Raw genomic sequence first — 17,319 nt, 5'->3', positions numbered from 1 at the left:
ATGAATGACGGCGGGGGAGTAGGTTTAGTGCTTCCCAAGTAAATTTGACTGTGGAGGCCCCTTTTTGAGGTGATAAGTCTATTTTGAGGCTCTACAGAATATACTTGGGAAGTTATAATAATATGCCTAATAAGAACATATGTTGATAATACTGAAAGATGCTTACAACCAGAAATGTGCTTTTTCTATGCAGCAGGGATATAGAGTAATGGAGTCATAGGACCCACTGAGAATCTGGAGAAAGCTGTGTGTTTTGTCTTTATAAAAAGACACATTTGCAGTATTACACATAATACTTGAGCACACACAAATGATTTTGTATATAACTTCAGGGGATTCCAGGGGCATCTTAGTGTCTTCTGGTGACTCAGTGCTCATTTAGTTCTTCTGTTACGCTTTAGGAAAGTTTGAAGGATTGAGCTGTTATGCTCAATGATCCTTATGGAGGCAGAGCTCAGCATGGGGACTGTTTTTTAGATTTAAATTTGCTGCTGGGTCAAGAAGCCTGCCTGGAATAATGATATTTTTTGGCCTGACTTTTGCTGCTGAGTGTTACGGTTTTCTGTAATTGTCGTGGAGGTGGCTGGCTGATCTACCAGTTGAAAGCTAGAGTTCATTTTTCCCTTTCATTAGGGTGTAAATTCTGGGTAGGGTAAAAAGAAGTGAAAAGAGAAAAAATACAAAAAAGGGGATTAAATAATTTTTTTTGCCAGATTTTGAAGGTAAGACAAATTAAAAAAAAGAATTCAGTAGTCCTCAAACTGATAGGCACATCGGAATCACCTGGGAAGCTTGTTTAAAAATGGAAATTCTGAGGCTCTAACCCTGGAGATTGATTCCTAAAATGTGGAGGTAAGACCCGGGAATCTATATTTTTACAGGCTGGGTTTGGAAACCAATCTTTTATTGAACTCTTAAAGACATGTGGAAACAGATGTCCTCTAACCTTCCAGAGTTCTTTTGGACTTTGGCTTTCAGCAGTCTGGCAGACTAGATCGTCTAAAAACCATTTTGTATAGAATACCCACATGCTGAAAAAAAATACAGAGACTTTCCCTTGAAGTCATAACTGAACTCTGAGAAACTGGAGAAATCTCAAGGACCAATAATGAAGAGGAAGCCGAGGCCAGGCGTGGTGGCTCAGGCCTGTGATCCCAGAGCTTTGGGAAGCCGAGATGGGCAGATCACTTGGGGCCAGGAGTTTGAGACCAGCCTGGGCAACATGGTGAAACCCTGTCTCTACTAAAACTACAAAAATTAGCTGGGCGAGGTGGCATGAGCCTGTAATCCCAGCCACTTGGGGGGCTAAGGCATGAGAATTGGCTTGAATCCGGGAGGTGAAGGTTGCAGTGAGCCAAGATCACACCACTGTACTCCAGGCTGAGCGACAGATTGGGATTCTGTCTCAAAAAAAAAAAAAAAAAGAAGAGGAAGCTGAAACCAGAATGATGACCAGCCTTGAAGGTGTGACTGTTCTGGGAACATTTGTTGGCCTTTATTGGTTGTACCTGCTGGGAGGGAAGACTAGGCATTGAGTGCACACACACACACTGTCGGAGACTCTCCTATGAAACCTGGTGGCCACAGAGTGCTTTCTTCCGTGCAGGGAGACAATAGAGAAACTTGTCTCTTTTGGCCTTTGCTCTAGATGTTTTTTTTGTGTGTCGGGGGGCAGGTTTTGGAAGTCTTCCATGACCTTGTAATCACAGGCTCGTCCTCACATGGATTTGGGTTTGAATTTATTCTTCTTGTATTGTCTGGCAATCTGTGTGAGTCCATTCTTTTACATTGCTTTGAAGAAATACCCGAGACTGGGTAATTTATAAAGAAAAGTGGTTTAATTGACTCACAGTTCCGCATGGCTGGGGAGGCCTTGGGAAACTTAGAATTGTGGCAGAAGGCACCTCTTCACAGGGCATCAGGAGAGAGAATGAGTGCCAGCAGGGGAAATGCCAGATGCCTATAAAAGCATCAGATCTCATGAGACTCACTCACTATCACAAGAACAGCATGGGGGGGAGCTGCTCCCATGATTCAGTTACCTGCTCCCGCCCTTGACACATCGGGGTTATGGGGATTACAATTCAAGGTGAGATTTGGGTGGAGACACAGAGCCAAACCATATCACAATCCCAACTGAGAAACTGAGTGATAGTGATCTGGGACTCCTGGTAGAAGCCAGTGCAAACTCTCTGGATAAATAGACCATAAACCCAGGCCTCTTAGGGTTCTCAAGATTAGATCTGAGCTTATAATCCAAAATTTAAAAATACACAAATAAGCCACCATAAGGGAGAACCAGCAGAATCAGCAGACAGCACAATTAGTATGAATAGGACTTAAGATATTGGAATTATTAGGTAAAGAATATATGTAGTGCTATCTAAGAGTGTTTGAAACTTTTGGAGAAATAAGAGATGAAATGGGAAATGTGAGCAAAGAATATGAAACTACTAAAATGATCAGACAGGTTTTAAGAAGAACCAAATAGAAATTTTAGAAATTAAAGTTTTAATCTTTAAAATTAAAAGTTTAGTGGAATGATTTTAATTGGCAGATTAGAAAAAGCAGAAAAAAGAATTAATGTTCTGGGCAACAACTCTGAGAACATTATCCAGACTATAATATAATCAAAGAGATGGATATTATGAAAACAGTTGACAGACTGATAGCATGAGATGTCAAACATACGTCTAATTGGAGTTCCAGCAGGAGAGATTGGGAAATGGGGGAGAGAAAATATTCAAAGAAAAAATTGCTGAGAATTTTCCAAAACCAATGAAAGACAGAATCCTCAGATTTAGAATGCAAAGCAAATCCCAAGCAGGATGAATAAGAAGTAATATATACAAAAGACAAAGAGAATATCATAAAAGTAGCTGCAAAGACCCAAAGGCATAGTAGTTAATAGTATAGACCATGGAGCAAGCATAGCTGGGATCAAATCTTAACTTCACCATTTATATGCCATGTGACCTTAGGCAAATGATGTCTGTGTGTCTCAGTTTCCTTATATGTAAAATGGGGCTAACAATAATACCTGTCTCCGAGGATTGGTAGGTTTAAATGAGTTAATGTATGGAGAGTTTTTAAAATAGTGCCTATTGTGTAGTAAGTTCCTTGTAAATGTCAACCATGATTATTGATGATATTGTTATTACCACAAAGGACTAGGAGACTGATAGACTTTTGAATAGTGATAGCACACCCTTCAAGACAGTAGATCACCTCAGAGTGCTGAGAGAAAAATGTCAATTTAGAATTGTATATCTAGCTCAATCATCATTTAAGAAAGAGTGTAAAGAGACCTTTTGTTTTTTTTTGATTAAAAGCTAAGAGCTTTACCATCAAGGAACTCACTAAAAGAGGAACTTCTAAAGGATGTATATGTGTCAGGAAAAAAAAAAAACAAAAAAAACCAAAGGTCTTAGATGGAAGTGAAAATGGAGAAAAAAGAAATTGGTAGAGATGTGAATAAGTCTAAACAAATATTGACAGTGTTAAAATAAATCCAAAGGTGGGTAGGAGAAAAGGTAAAAGACACAGAAAAAGCAAGAAATAGCATAGAATGTGATGGGGGAAATATTTCCAAATATATTAATAATCATGATAAACTCAGATTAAAAGACAGATTGTCAGATCAGATACAAGAAACAGTCCAGCTGGATGCTGTTTATAAGAGATGTACCCCAAAACAAAGATGTAGAAAGGTTGAGATTAATAGAATGGGAAGAGATATCTTGGGTAACTGGTAACCAAAGAAAACAAGCAAGTTATTAATATCAGACAAATATTGAAATGGTATTAAAGGGAAATACATACTATAAGAAAGGTTGCAAACCACAGTTCATGGGCCAGTTGTAGCCTGATGTCTCTTTTTGTATATTAAGTTTTATTGGAACATAGCCACACCCATTTGTTTCTGGTTCTCCTTTTGTGCTAGGATGTCAGAGTTGAGCAGTTGCAACAGAGACTATATGCAGATCCCCAAATATTTACTAACTGGCCCTTTATAGAAAACATGTATTGTCTGCTGAACTAGAACTACAGAAATATACCTACATGGGTGACTCTCACAAGAATAATTTTGAGTAAAAAGGAAAAAGCAAGTTGCAGACATATACCAATTACAAAAGGTTTTAAAACACATAAAAATACTATAGATTACTTGTAGGGACACACATGTATGTGGTAAAAGTCTAGAGAAATGCAGGAGAGGCCAGGTGCAGTGGCTCATGCTTGTAATCCCAGCACTTTGGGAGGCCAAAGTGGGCAGATCACTTGAGGCCAGGAGTTCAAGACCAGCCTGGCCAACATGGTGAAACCCTGTCTCTACTAAAAATACAAAAATTAACCGGGCCTGGTGGTGCATACCTGTAATCCCAGCTACTCGGGAGGCCGAGGCAGGAGGATCACTTGAACCTGTGTGGCGGAGTGTTGCAGTGAGCTGAGATCACGCCACTGCACTCCAGCCTGGGCAACAGAGTGAGACTCCATCTCAAAAAAAAAAAAAAAAAACAAAAAAAAACAAGAGAGTGGTAAACACCGAAATCTGGGTAGTGGTAATGTCAGAGGCAGGAGGAGCCTGCAGGTGAGGGTGGAAGGGATTTTATATCCCACTTGGATGGTAGGGATGTGGGTGTTCTTTGTATTATCTTGACCTTTCTTTATGTCTTAGAAATAGCGGGATACATTCTTTAAGTCTTCCCCATAGTTTAGGCATATAATGTTGATCCTGTGGTCGTACAAGAAAGTAGTAAAAAGATTTAAGGGAGAAACATGCCACATCATAATTTTTACATTTTCAGATAGGAAAGAAATGCCTAAAATAGGAGAACCTAAGACTCTGGCCAGTGGAGGGGCCTCTGGAGGTTATAGAGTTCAGTCCTCTGCTGGAAGAAGGAATCCCTTTTTCCATAGACTTTATTAGTGGCCATCTGGCATCTGTTTGAGGTTGTTGTGTGATCACAAGGCTGCCCATTTTATTTTGGATGGCTGAGTCACAGAGAGTACTTTTGATTCCCCTTCCATATGATAGTTGCTTAAATATGAAGGTGGTGATCATGCATCATCACTGCAACTCGCCTTTGATTTGATCATTTTGGAAGCTCAACTTTGCTTTCACTCTAGTTTGTCAATATCCCTTTGAAAGTGAACCATTTGTTCCCGACCATGTGTGGTCTGACTGGTTCATGGTGGAGGGAGGCAACTGGCTCTTCCTTGGTGAACAAACACTGTACTTCTGTTAACTTTAAAAGTGAATTTGTGTTCAGTTTGTGCTCAGCCAAATCCTGACTTTGTCCTTCTTGTATTGACATGATGTAATTTTAGAGAAGGAAAACAAAAACTTTAAAAAAAAACTTCTTTGCAAATAAGTACTTAGAAGACAATGATAGAATTCTACTATTTTTTAAAAGTCAAATACTACATGTTATATCTAGGAGAGTGCAGAGAGAAAGAGAGGCTAGCTGATTGATCAAGCTGGGTTTTATAGGAAATTTTTATACTTTAAAGGATTAGTCCTTAATTTGAGTAACTCTTTCACTTTACTAGGGTTTTGAGGAACTGTTTCATGCTAAGTTAATTGATAAGATCATGATGTATAAACCTGAATATAATTTTAATTTGTATTTAGAGATGCAACTCTCTGCGTAGATTGTAATATTTTGTTCTCATTCGAGCAGAAAAATCTACTTGAGAAACACTACTAGTGAATATTAATCCTTAGCTAAGGTAGCAGACCTTTCAAACGTTTTGCCCTCAGTACTCTTTTATACACTTTAAATTATTGAAGATCCTAGAGTTTCGGTTTATAGATTAGTCTCAAGTAGACTTTTAAAGAATGTATTCTGCCCTTATATTGATAGTGATTGTATTAGATATTAAAACCCAGAAAATTTTAAGGTATGTATTTATTGATTCATTTAATTAATTTATTTTTTAAATAAATTCCCAGGCTGAATTTATTTAAAATTCTGACTCTGACTCCCAGGCTGAAGTGCAATGGCATGATCACAGCTCACTGTAACCTCCATCTCCTGGGTTCAAGCAATTCTGCTGCTTCAGCTTCCCGAGTAGGTGGGATTACAGGTGTGTTCTACCACGCCCAGCTAATTTTTTGTATTTATAGTAGAGACAGGGTTTCACCATGTTGGCCAGGCTGGTCTCGAACTCCTGACCTCAGGTGATCTGCCTACCTTGGCCTCCCAAAGTGCTGGGATTACAGGCATGAGCCACTGCGCCCGGGCATATGTATTTATTGATTCATTTAAAATACCAGTCTGTTACCTGTCAACATAAATCGCATGCTTTTTATGAAAAATGACTATTATCCAAAATTAAAGATATTTAGAAGAATGTCATGGTTTTATATTTGTGCAAAGTTCTGTGGTGTCTGGATTAATAGACAGATTCTCAAATCTGATTCTGTCTATTGCAGTATCCTCTGGCAAAAGAAGTGAGAGTGAAAAAGGCAGATTGTCTGTGTATTTAATTTTCATTGCTTCTGTAACAAATTACCACAAATTAGTGATTGACAACAGTACAGTATATTGTCTTCGTAGTTCTGGAAGTTAAAAGTCTGAAATAGATCTCACTGGGGTAAAATCAAGGTGTTACAGAACTGCATTTCTTTCTGGAGGTTCTGGAGGAGACAGTTTTCTTAAGCTTTTCAGTTTCTAGAGGCTCCCCACATTGTTTGTAGTCCCTTGCATTTTCAAAGCCAGCAATGGCTTTCTGAGTCTTTCTCAAATCACATCCCTCTCACACTGAATCTTCTGCCCTCCTTTTCCACACTTAAGGACCCTTGTGATTACATTGGGTCTACCGGGATAATCCAGGCTAATAACTTTATTTGAAAGTCAGCTGATACCAATCTTAATCCATCTGCAACCTTAATTCTCCCTTGCCATGTAAGGTAACATATTCACAGGTTCTAGGGATTAGGACATGGACATCTTTGGAGAGCCATTATTCTGTCTGCCACATCTTACTATGAGAATAGTTTTGACCTCAAAGATTCCCTGGAGAGGAGGTTGGGGAGGTTTCCCAGATTATGCTGGTAACTACTGATCTAGGAAAAATTATTTGCTGAATGAATGAATAGAAAAAAGAAGGGACTGACACTTATGAAGCACCTACTTTGAGCCAAATACTGTGCCAAACATTTGACCTGCCTTGTAATGTTTAATGGCTGTGTGACTTTGGGCCAGCTGCTGCTTAGCCTTATTTTCCCCATCTGCATATGAGGGATTGTAGTATTCACTTCATGGAGTTCTTGGGACATTAATTGAGGTGATGAATGAGAAGAACCAGGTGCACAGCATGTGGATGGCATTTATATAGGCATATATATTTCTTTTCTACTTCCTGTATATTCTAATGAAAAATTTTTGAGTTTGCCTATTTTTTGATCATTCGACATGGCTCTCTTCTCTTCGATAGGGTCTTGCTCTGTTTTCCAGGCTACAGCGCAGTGGCACAGTCAAGCTCACTGCAGCCTTGAACTCCTGGGCTCAAGGGATCCTTCTGTCTCAGCCTTCCAATTAGCTACCTGTGCCTGGCCACTTTTAAAATTTTTTTGTAGAGACAGAGTTTTGATTTGCTCTGCAGGCTGGTCTTGAACTCCTGGCTTCAAGCCATCCTTCTGCCTTGGCCTCCCAAAGCGTTGGGATTACAAGTGTGAGCCACTGTGCCGTGCACAATTTTCTTTTTCTAAGGACTTTTTCCCCTGAAGCTGAATGTACTTTTCTTTTTGATCAGTTCTGTTGATTTTTTAAAGTTTTTTTTAAAGATTAGGTTGTCATTAAACCATTACTGTATTTATTTTTTTTTCAAATGTAGTTGTATGTAGTTTTATTTTTGTAATTTCAGGAAGTGTGATGGATTTCTGTGGAGTAGTCAAAATACGGATATTACTTACAGGGTAATAAGAGGTATAATTTTAACTTTTGGTGGGAGTAGTGTAAATGTGTGCATTATTAATTAGTCAGATGAGTAATTGTATTTGTCATGGATTGCTTCTCCTTGGAGACGATGCAAAATATATAAACTAATGGAAAAATGAATGTTTCCTCTTAGATTATCAGACACAGTAAAACTGACTCTTGAATTGCCTCTTCCCGGGGGGGCATGCCCAGCCCCATGCCAAGTTCCTCTGTCTTGCATCAGTGTGATGTTTGTTGGTCTTCCCCACTGCCTGTGATACTGCTCTGTATTTATAATCCCCATGTGGCGCCCTGTGCACTGTCTGGCACATTGTAGGTATGGTAAGTGCTTATTGAAAAGGATTTCCTATGGATCTAGTAAACGAGAAAACCAATTTACAAGGATACTACAGGTTGTATGATCTCATTGATGTAAAATTCTAGCAAATGCAAAGGAATCTTACCAAAAGAAAATGAGTAGTGGCCTGGGGCTGGGCAGGGGTGGAGGGAGGGTGGGCTGGAATTTAAGGGAATGTGAGGAAAGGCTAGGGGGTGTTAGATTCTCATTGCCTTTATTGTGTTGATGGCATCACAGATGTCTCTGCAGCATATGTCAAACCCCATCAAACTGTATACTTTATGTGCAATTTATTATATTGCACCTCACTAAAACTATAAAGTGAAAATACAGAAATAAGAGAAGGACTCCAGTTTAGCCTGGCTTGAATCTGGTACCCACCTCAGGAGTGGCCCAGCGTGAGTCAGGTGTTCTGCCCTGGACCAGCAGCTGTGACTGGAGGGGCAGGTCCCAGAAGAAACTGGAGAAGAGTCACTTCTTATATAAGGATTGGAGCATGCTGGGCAGGTAACCCTATGTGTGTTCACTTTCACTGTGGAAAGGATACCTTGGGCATTTTGTTTCGTCTCAACATCTGCCATTGGACTATTGCAGAAGTAAAAATGACTTAAAACAGAGTGGTTATTAGAGATACTGGAGAAAACAGTTTCTGGGTAAAAATTTAAATCTCTGTAAGGTCTAACAGTTACACACTCTTAAGAATTGTCATCTCAACCTTGGCCTTCAAAGTCACACTTTCTCTTCAACTGTTTCCTTTATTGTAATGAATTATTAGCAGAAAGGATATTAAGTGGACACAACTATATCAAGTAACATTTGTTGGCACTAAGTGTAACATACCAAAACATAAACAAATGTGAAATTGCATTATGATCAACTTGTTCCCTAGCATATCAGAAGAGATTCACATGTTTCAACCATTAATAGCAGAACTGACTTTACTGCCCTGTGCCTAGCCTGACTGGACAGAAGGAAGTTGGAACTTGGTGAAAGTTACTAAGAGATAAATCACCTGAATTAGGGTGTCTTTTTCTTGTCATTTTCACTGGCAGTTATGGATGTGAAGTTTAAAAGTTTAAAATTTGGTACAGCACCTTGAGTTCACCTGTAGTGGAGATAATGGAAAGGGTAAATACTGCCTCAGTGTAGAAACGAAAACTGCCTATGCTTATTTTCACATTTCCAATCCATAGGTATACTTTTAAAAGAAATTTTGAAACCTTGATGTTTTCAATCTACACGTGAACTTTTAAAGGAGAATTTGAAGCCATGTTAAATAAATATGAAATCTTAAAGTATTTGGAATATCTGTGAGTATTCTTGAAGTATATAAATATTATGAAATATAAACAGAAGTTGAGATTTGGTCCAATTAGGGAAAAGCAAATTAAAAAAAACCCAGAAAACAAACAAACAAAATGCTCTTTTTTGTTGATTTAGGAACATAGAAATAGATATTTAAAATGTGACCTCGAGCTGTTAATTTTATCTTCATTTTCTTCTGTGAAATGGGTGTAATAGTGTCTCGCATTAAGTGAGGTCATGTACTTTTTAGTGCCTGGTATATAGTAAATGCACATAATTATTATCCACTAGATTAGCTTTTTGGTTGACTGAGCACTGGGGAGATTCACAGAAAGCCTCTTGGTACATGGAGGGTAGCGAAGAATGGAGGCTTTTTCTCTGTTTTTTTTTTTTTAACTTCTAAAATTCTCTGGGAAATTTTTCACCTCTTCCATTTCTTCTTCAGGGACTCCTGATCTGTATATTCTTTTTTTCTAGAAAAACAGCTCGAAATCTAGGACATATACCAAAAAGAAAAATCATAACTAAAGAAAAATGCCATCTTAGTGTCTCTGGGATTGTGATTTGCTTTATCAATACAATTGAACTTTTAAGGATTTTCAAGTGTATCTCACCTTCTCTGATCATATTCTTGCTAACGTAGTTGGGTTTCTGAGTTCAAATATCTGAGATGTACATTTGGGCCTCCAAATGGAGCATGTTTTCCCCAGTTTTTGCTTTATTAATATCAATGCAACAAAATCTTTGCATATAAATCTTTACCTACATCTCTATTTCCTTAGCATAGATTCCTAGAAAGGGAATTACTGGGTCAAAGGGTATGAATATTTTTAACAGACTCTTGATACATATTGCCAAGCTGTTTTCTAGAAAGCATGTTCTGATTTATATTCTTAAACAGCAAGGAGTGAAGCTGCCCAGGTCCTGGCACCAGGTTCCGTTATTACAGACAAAACAAGAATAGAACACCCCCAAAACAACGCACACAGATAGCACTACCACTAGCAGCAGAAACACTGCTGCAATCTGACGAGAGGAAAATGACTTCTTTCTTTATTTCTTAGCCAAATAACACATGCTTATTATAGAAAACCATGTAAATGAAATAAAGACAGTAGAGACATTTGCAATTCCACCTGTTGAGACACCTACTGTTAACTGTGTTTACTTGTTTTAATTTGCTTTTTTTGGTAATTCGAGTGGTTGAACATTTAGTTTACCAGCTATTTAATTTCCTTTTAGTGGATTTTTAAAATATTAAGAATACTAGACCATTGCTGTTTGTCTTTTCAATTTTTTGGTCTAATATACTCACCTCTTTCCCCAAATTGTTGTTTTCATATTTTTAGATACACAGGTGTTAAAAAATCTTATGTTGCAAATCTGTCAATAGTTTTCTTCATGATTTATTCTGTTGCTTTTTTTTTAACATTTGTAAAGTTACGTTTTATTCAGAGATGAAATAAATGGTATATATTCTTGTTTTTAATGTTCACAAATTTTAAACTCTGACTCACATGTTTCTTTTTCTACCTTTTTAATGTTTAAAATTTTTAAACTCTGACTCACATGGTGTTTGTTTTATAGCATAATTTGAAGGAAAGTCTTACTTGACATTCTTTTCACATAGCTGATCAGTGTTTATGCATAGACATTAGACAGAGAGAGAATATTCCAGGCAGATGTAACTCTGGTCAGTATTCAGCAGCAGCATATGTTGGAGAATACAGAGCAGTGGGTGACCCATCTTGTTCAAGGTAGGGCATGGGAAGGAGAATTTAAGATTGGAGAAATGGATTAAAGTATACATTGGGAGTGCCTTTGATACCAGGTTAAAAAGTTAAAAATTTATCATCAGAAGTTTGAGTGGCTGAATTTTCTTAAAATAAACTTTTTTAGAATTCCTTTGGATGTAAGCAATAGAAAACTTAACTCTTTCCCTTTGACATCTTTTCCAGGTTCCTAGCAGTGGCCCCTCACATCTCCAGATTTATGTTCTCTTAAATCTACCTTTGGAAGAAAAGAGTGCCTCTTCCCTGAAATTCCCTTACAAATCCAGAAATTGACCTGATTGGATTTATTGGTTCACTTTGGCTGTAGAGAAAGAGTGATGGTTGGCTGGAGGGGATCCTATGTCTGCCTCAAACTAGTCAGCATTCTTAAGGGAATTCAGGTGCTCTGTTAGGCCAGGCCTGGGTTACATGCCCTCCTTCTGGAGTCAGGAATGGAACCCAATGAGACCATACAGTTTGAATGTTGGGGAAGAGAGGTTTCCCAACAAAATCATGATATTGAAGGTTTATCAGTCAGGTTAGGCTAGGTTATGCTGCAGTGACAAGCAACACCAAAATCCCAGTGGCTTATTACAGACAGCTATAACAAAGCCTATTTCTCACTCATGCAGAGTCTACTGGGGGACCCCCACAACTCTGCAGGGCAGTCAGCTCCACGTGGTGGCTTAGCCTTCCAGCCTCCACTTCATCTTGTAGTGTCTGTATCATATCTCCATGATAGGCACGGTAGGAGAAGGGAGTGTGCCCAGCTCTAGAAGTGATGCATGTCTCTTCTGCCTGTGATCTGTTGCAACCAGAGCTGGCCAGAGTCAGGGGTGAGGAGTGGAGGGAGGATTATGATCCTCTCCATGTGTCTGGAAAATGGAGCCAACTGGATGAGAGCAAGTATGAGATGGCACAGCCACACTGGAGGGGCCCAGACACCCAGTGCCCACACCCATCGCTTACCACAGGCAACCTTTGGGACCTCGGTTTGTCAGATCCATCCTTCGCACCCTCCTGTCTTTATCTGACTGGTTCCTGGGATAGTGATGAGAGCAAGTAATGCATTTGGTAAACTTTTAGAGCTCTCCAGTACTGTGTGCCTAAGGCCTGAGTGACAGGCACATCATATTTTTTAAAACATTAAAATAAATATTCATTGACATCAATCAGGCCATGAATTTCTGCTTGGTGTTGTCTCCACACACTGCTCTGTGACAGCTCTGCCAAGCTCTAGGCCTGTACTAAGGGAGAGTCATTTAGCATTTCTGAGCATTAAAGAAGACAAAGTACTTGGCAAAAATTGTGCTTTCCAAGCTCACATCTTTACACAGCTTAAAAATGTTTCCTTGAATAAGTGGAAAGTGTCTGACTTCTGTACCAGAATGAGGTTCTGCCTTCTTTCATATTCTCTCCCTGTCAATAGTAATGATAAAATTTAGACAAGAAATGGTGTTTTTCTGTGATGGCCTTAAAAAAGCAAAACAAAATGGAGCAGCCACTATGGAAAACAGTAGGGCAGTTCCTAAAACAATGAAAAAGGGGATTACCATATGATTCAGGAATTCCCCTTCTAGGTATGCACCCAAAAAGATTGAAAATGAGGATTTGAACAGATATTTGTATGTTCTTGTAGTAGCATTATTCATAACAGCCAGAAGGTAGAAGCAACCCAACAGCCTGTTGATTGACAAATGGATAAACAAAAGGTGGTTTATATCTACAATGGACCGTGCAGCCTTAAAGAGGAAGGAGAGGCTGACATATGCTACACCAGGGATGAAACCTGAGGTCATTATGCAAAAAGACAAAGACTGTATGACTCCACTTCTACGAGGTTCCTAGAATAGTCAGATTCATAGAGACAGAAAGTGGAGCGGTAGTTGCCGGGAAAGCTGGGGTGAATGGGGAGTTGTTTAATGGGTACAGAGTTTCAGTTTTGCAAGAAGAAAAGAATTCTGGAGCTGGATGGTGGCGATGGTTGCACAAGATGAATGTTCTTAATGCCACTGAATTGCACTCTTAGCAGTGGTTAACATGGTAAACTTTATGTAATGTATATTTTGCCACAATAAAAAACACAAAAAACCAGAACCAAAACAGAAAGCTTACCAGTTTTTCCTATAGGTTGTTCACCATATTTCCCAGTGCTCTGTGGGATAAGCAGATGAAAAGCTGGAAGCTGCTGAAAACTGAAAGTGCCAGGGGCCTCCCAGCTTGCCACACTCCAGCTGTGCTGGAGGGTGCACAGCTCCCAGCTCAGAGTGGCCTGCATTGGAACTGAGTTTTGCTCAAGCTTTGGCCACAGCAACAGAGCTGTCTCTCCATTTCTTTGTACTGATTGTATAGTCTTGCTGTCATCATCCATTATGTACAAAGGAATTCACTTTCTAAATTGGTACCCACTCTTGTTTCTCCTTTGAGAAAGTGCGTAAGTGACTAGTCAAGAGACATTCAGTTTATACTTTAGAGTCTGAAGTTTAGCCAGACTGTTTCTGTTTTTGTGAGTGGTTGGCGTTCTTTTCTTTTGCTTTGTAATTATTCATGTTTGTTCTTAACTTTTCTTCCTAAAGTTTGCACGGGGTGCCAAGATCCCTTTAAGATGCTGCTCCTCGTGTTCGAGGATGACACTTTAAGCATCCAGGCTTTCAGGTGATGGTGTCATGTGATGTACGTGTCTCAGGCTTTCACTCCCACAGGGGAATTCCCATGCAGCTTTTGGAGATGTGCTGACCAGTCACGATTTTCTATCATAGTAGTTTTTCCTTGAGGGCTTCACATAGTCTTCTGAGGTAGCAGGAAGGGAGGGAGACTTTCTTGCCAACACCATTTCTAAATATAAACTTCTAATTAAGCAGGCTGTTTGAACCTCCTTTGGAAAGGTCATTTGTGAAAGTGGAGCTTTTGGTCACTCTGTAAGTGATCCCACTTCACTTGCATCATATGGACGATGCCATGTGGTCATATTCAGAAAATATCATCAGCAATGGCCCATTGATTTATATAAGGCCAGAGGATCTTCGGTATTAGATATCAAAGAGCTTAGGTCTGCCAGCTTCTCCTCTTCCCTAGGACCAGTTCTTGTGAACTACCTGCCTCTAAGTTTCTTAAATGTCTGTAACAGATATGTCTTATTGGCAAAAGAAAAATGTAAGCCATGGTTGTTGTGGCCAGGTGCGGTGGCTCACACCTGTAGCCCCAACACTTTGGGAGGTGGAGGCAGGCGGATCACCTGAGGTCAGGAGTTTGAGACTAGCCTGGCCAACATGGTGAAACCGTGTCTCTACTAAAAATACAAAAATTAGCCAGGCATGGTGGTGCACACCTGTAATCTCAGCTACTTGGGAGGCAGAGGCAGGAGAATTGCTTGAACCTGGGAGGTGGAGGTTGCAGTGAGCCGACATTGTACCACTTCACTCCAGCCTGGGTGACAGAGCGAGACTTCATCTTAAACAAAAAAAAGCCATAGTTGTTGTCTCATTGATTTTGATGAAAGAAAAACGAATAAAGAAATGGAATTGTTAGTGAATCGACTATTTGGGTTTTCAATAGGCTCAGTCACATCTAGATTGTCAGTGTGAGTGAATTTATTGGTTCATACATGTGCCTTCATAATGACCTGGAAATTCTGTGTAGGGATATAAAGGCTTAGTTTTAATAAACTAGGTGCAATGTGGGATCTTAATTGGGAGCCATGAATAGGCTTTAGGGGATGAATCCCATGAAATTTTCTGCAAAATCTGCACATGCATGGAGAGGATTCCATAGCTTCTTTTAGGTTTTGAAAGGGATTCAGATCTCAAAGCTGTTAAGGAGCCTTGTGAAATGCTCAGAATACCTCACTGTGGCTGGGTTGGTCCCTGAATGGGGCCTCAGTGCCCTGATTGGAGCTGTTACTATGCAAGAGGAATGCTTCTTGAACATTTCAGGTGGCTCTTTAGAGTGAATGAGTACACTATGTGCCATTCATAGTCAGAAAGAAGTGAACAGAAAGGAAAGGGGAAGCTCAGAAATGATAGATTGACTTTATTTTATTTTAGGAAAAAATGTACCTGAAAGGGAGTTAAGAACATAGATTCTGGAGCCAAACTTCCCAGGTTCAAATCCCAGCCCTGCCATTTGGTGCTGGTGTATCCTTAGCAAATTAAGTAATTTCCATGCATCTCTAGTGTCTTCATTTGTGAAATGGGGATAAAGTAGTATTTGCTTCCTAAGGTTGTGGGAAGGATCAAATGAGAGAATGTAAAGTCTTCTTGATAGCATGTGGTCACGGTAAGTGCTTAATAAATATTAGCTGTTATAATAGAGTCAGGTGGTTGTCCTTAGTAATGTGAAAAGTAGTAAAATATGGACAGTTCAGGTTTTATGTACATGTACCTATCTCCAAAAAGTCACCTGCCTTCAGCATTTGTCTGCCTGTGAGCTATTTCAAGAAAATTTTGGTGCATAAACATCATAAAAGGTGAAAAAAAACCTCTCATATATAATTTTAGCAAAATAGGATAGTCTGTGTTTTTGTCATAAAAAATTGGATGATTGTGTTCATCCTGTTAAATGATTAATCTGGTGAGAATATCACATTTTTTTGTCTTTTGAAATATGTTGCTCAGTCTTTGATCCTGAATTTCATCTAGGATGTGGTCATGGAGGCCTCGTCATCTGAGACGTCACCCTTATGATCAGTTTCTCCATCATCATTAGGCCTAGAGAACTGCTGTTTCTCTCTGCATTCACCTCCTGGCACATCTGATAACTGTGAGATGTCTTGCCTTGTTAGCTTTCTTTTTTTTTTTCTTTTTGCTGTTATGGATGGAAAATGAAAAACTGATTTCTCAACAGTGTTCCATGAAAGCAAAAAAAAAAAAAAAAAAAAAAAAAGAAAAAAGAAAAGACTGCAAAGATGGTATCTTCAGACTTCTTTTATACCTTCTTGAAACTGATGCAGTTCTTTGCGCAGTGCCGTGAGAACTGAAGGATTATGTCATAGTGATGACTTATTTCACTACTGCACTATCTTAAGTGATTTCTTATTCTCCTGCTTTCTTAATTTAGTCTTTTAAAAAATCATAGGTGGCAATAATTGAGAGGTAATGATGAAATAATTCTAATAATAAAGCATTTCAGCATACTGGAAAAATAACATCACCAACATCCCCTATTGCATCTTAGATTTTTTAAAAGGGTCCAGTGGACTCATGGAAATTGTAAAGTAGAATGAATTTTTGAAAGGCTTCCAAGAAAAAAATAGAAATCATGAAGTAGCAGTCCTTACAAATAGTTAGAACTGCTCAAAAAGAAACCCAAACCTAACATCCAGTGGACCCTGATGGTAGAAGGTAGTCACACGTTTACAAACCCATCTGAAGGAAATCATCTGAAAGGCGAAGATTAACACATGAAGGTGCTCATTGCAGTGTTATTTTTATTAAATAGGAAAAAACTTAAATGTGTAACATAGAGTACAGGTTGAACATCCCTGATCTGAAAATCTAAAATCCACAATGCTCCAAAATCTCAAACTTTTGCCTGCTGACATGATGCTCCAGTCGCTTATTGGAGCATTTTGAATTTCGGACTTTTTGATTAGGGAGCCACGATCGGTAGGTATAATGCAGGTATTCCAGAATATGAAAAAATCCTATATCCAAAATGGTTCTGTTCCCAAACGTTTTGGATAAGGGATGCTCAGCCTGTAGTAGGTTGATTATGGCACACCAATATATATCAAAGTCTCATGTAATAGTTTATTCTCAAAAAGTATAGGATCATGATTGAATATTAAATTTAGTGAGCTCAATGCAAACCTGTATATATAGTGTGAGGTTAGCTATGTAAAATATATACATAGAAAAATGTTGGCAGCAAATACATAAAATGTCAGTAGTTTTTTTCTGGGTGGTGAGATGATGTATGATATTTAGATTTTGTTAACTATACTTTTACTTTCTAAAATCTG

General features: G+C 38.9%; 1 protein-coding gene across 8 annotated transcripts in view; it reads left to right on the top strand.

Annotated features, from left to right (window-relative positions):
• NT5DC3 (5'-nucleotidase domain containing 3) overlaps positions 1 to 17,319 on the top strand; it is a 90,172-nt gene that overhangs the window by 8,038 nt on the left and 64,815 nt on the right. The window lies entirely within an intron of this gene.

Source organism: Pongo pygmaeus, chromosome 10, assembly GCF_028885625.2.
Source record: "Pongo pygmaeus isolate AG05252 chromosome 10, NHGRI_mPonPyg2-v2.0_pri, whole genome shotgun sequence".
In the NCBI taxonomy this organism is placed as follows: domain Eukaryota; kingdom Metazoa; phylum Chordata; class Mammalia; order Primates; family Hominidae; genus Pongo; species Pongo pygmaeus.
This window is presented reverse-complemented; position numbering and strand designations above follow the sequence as displayed.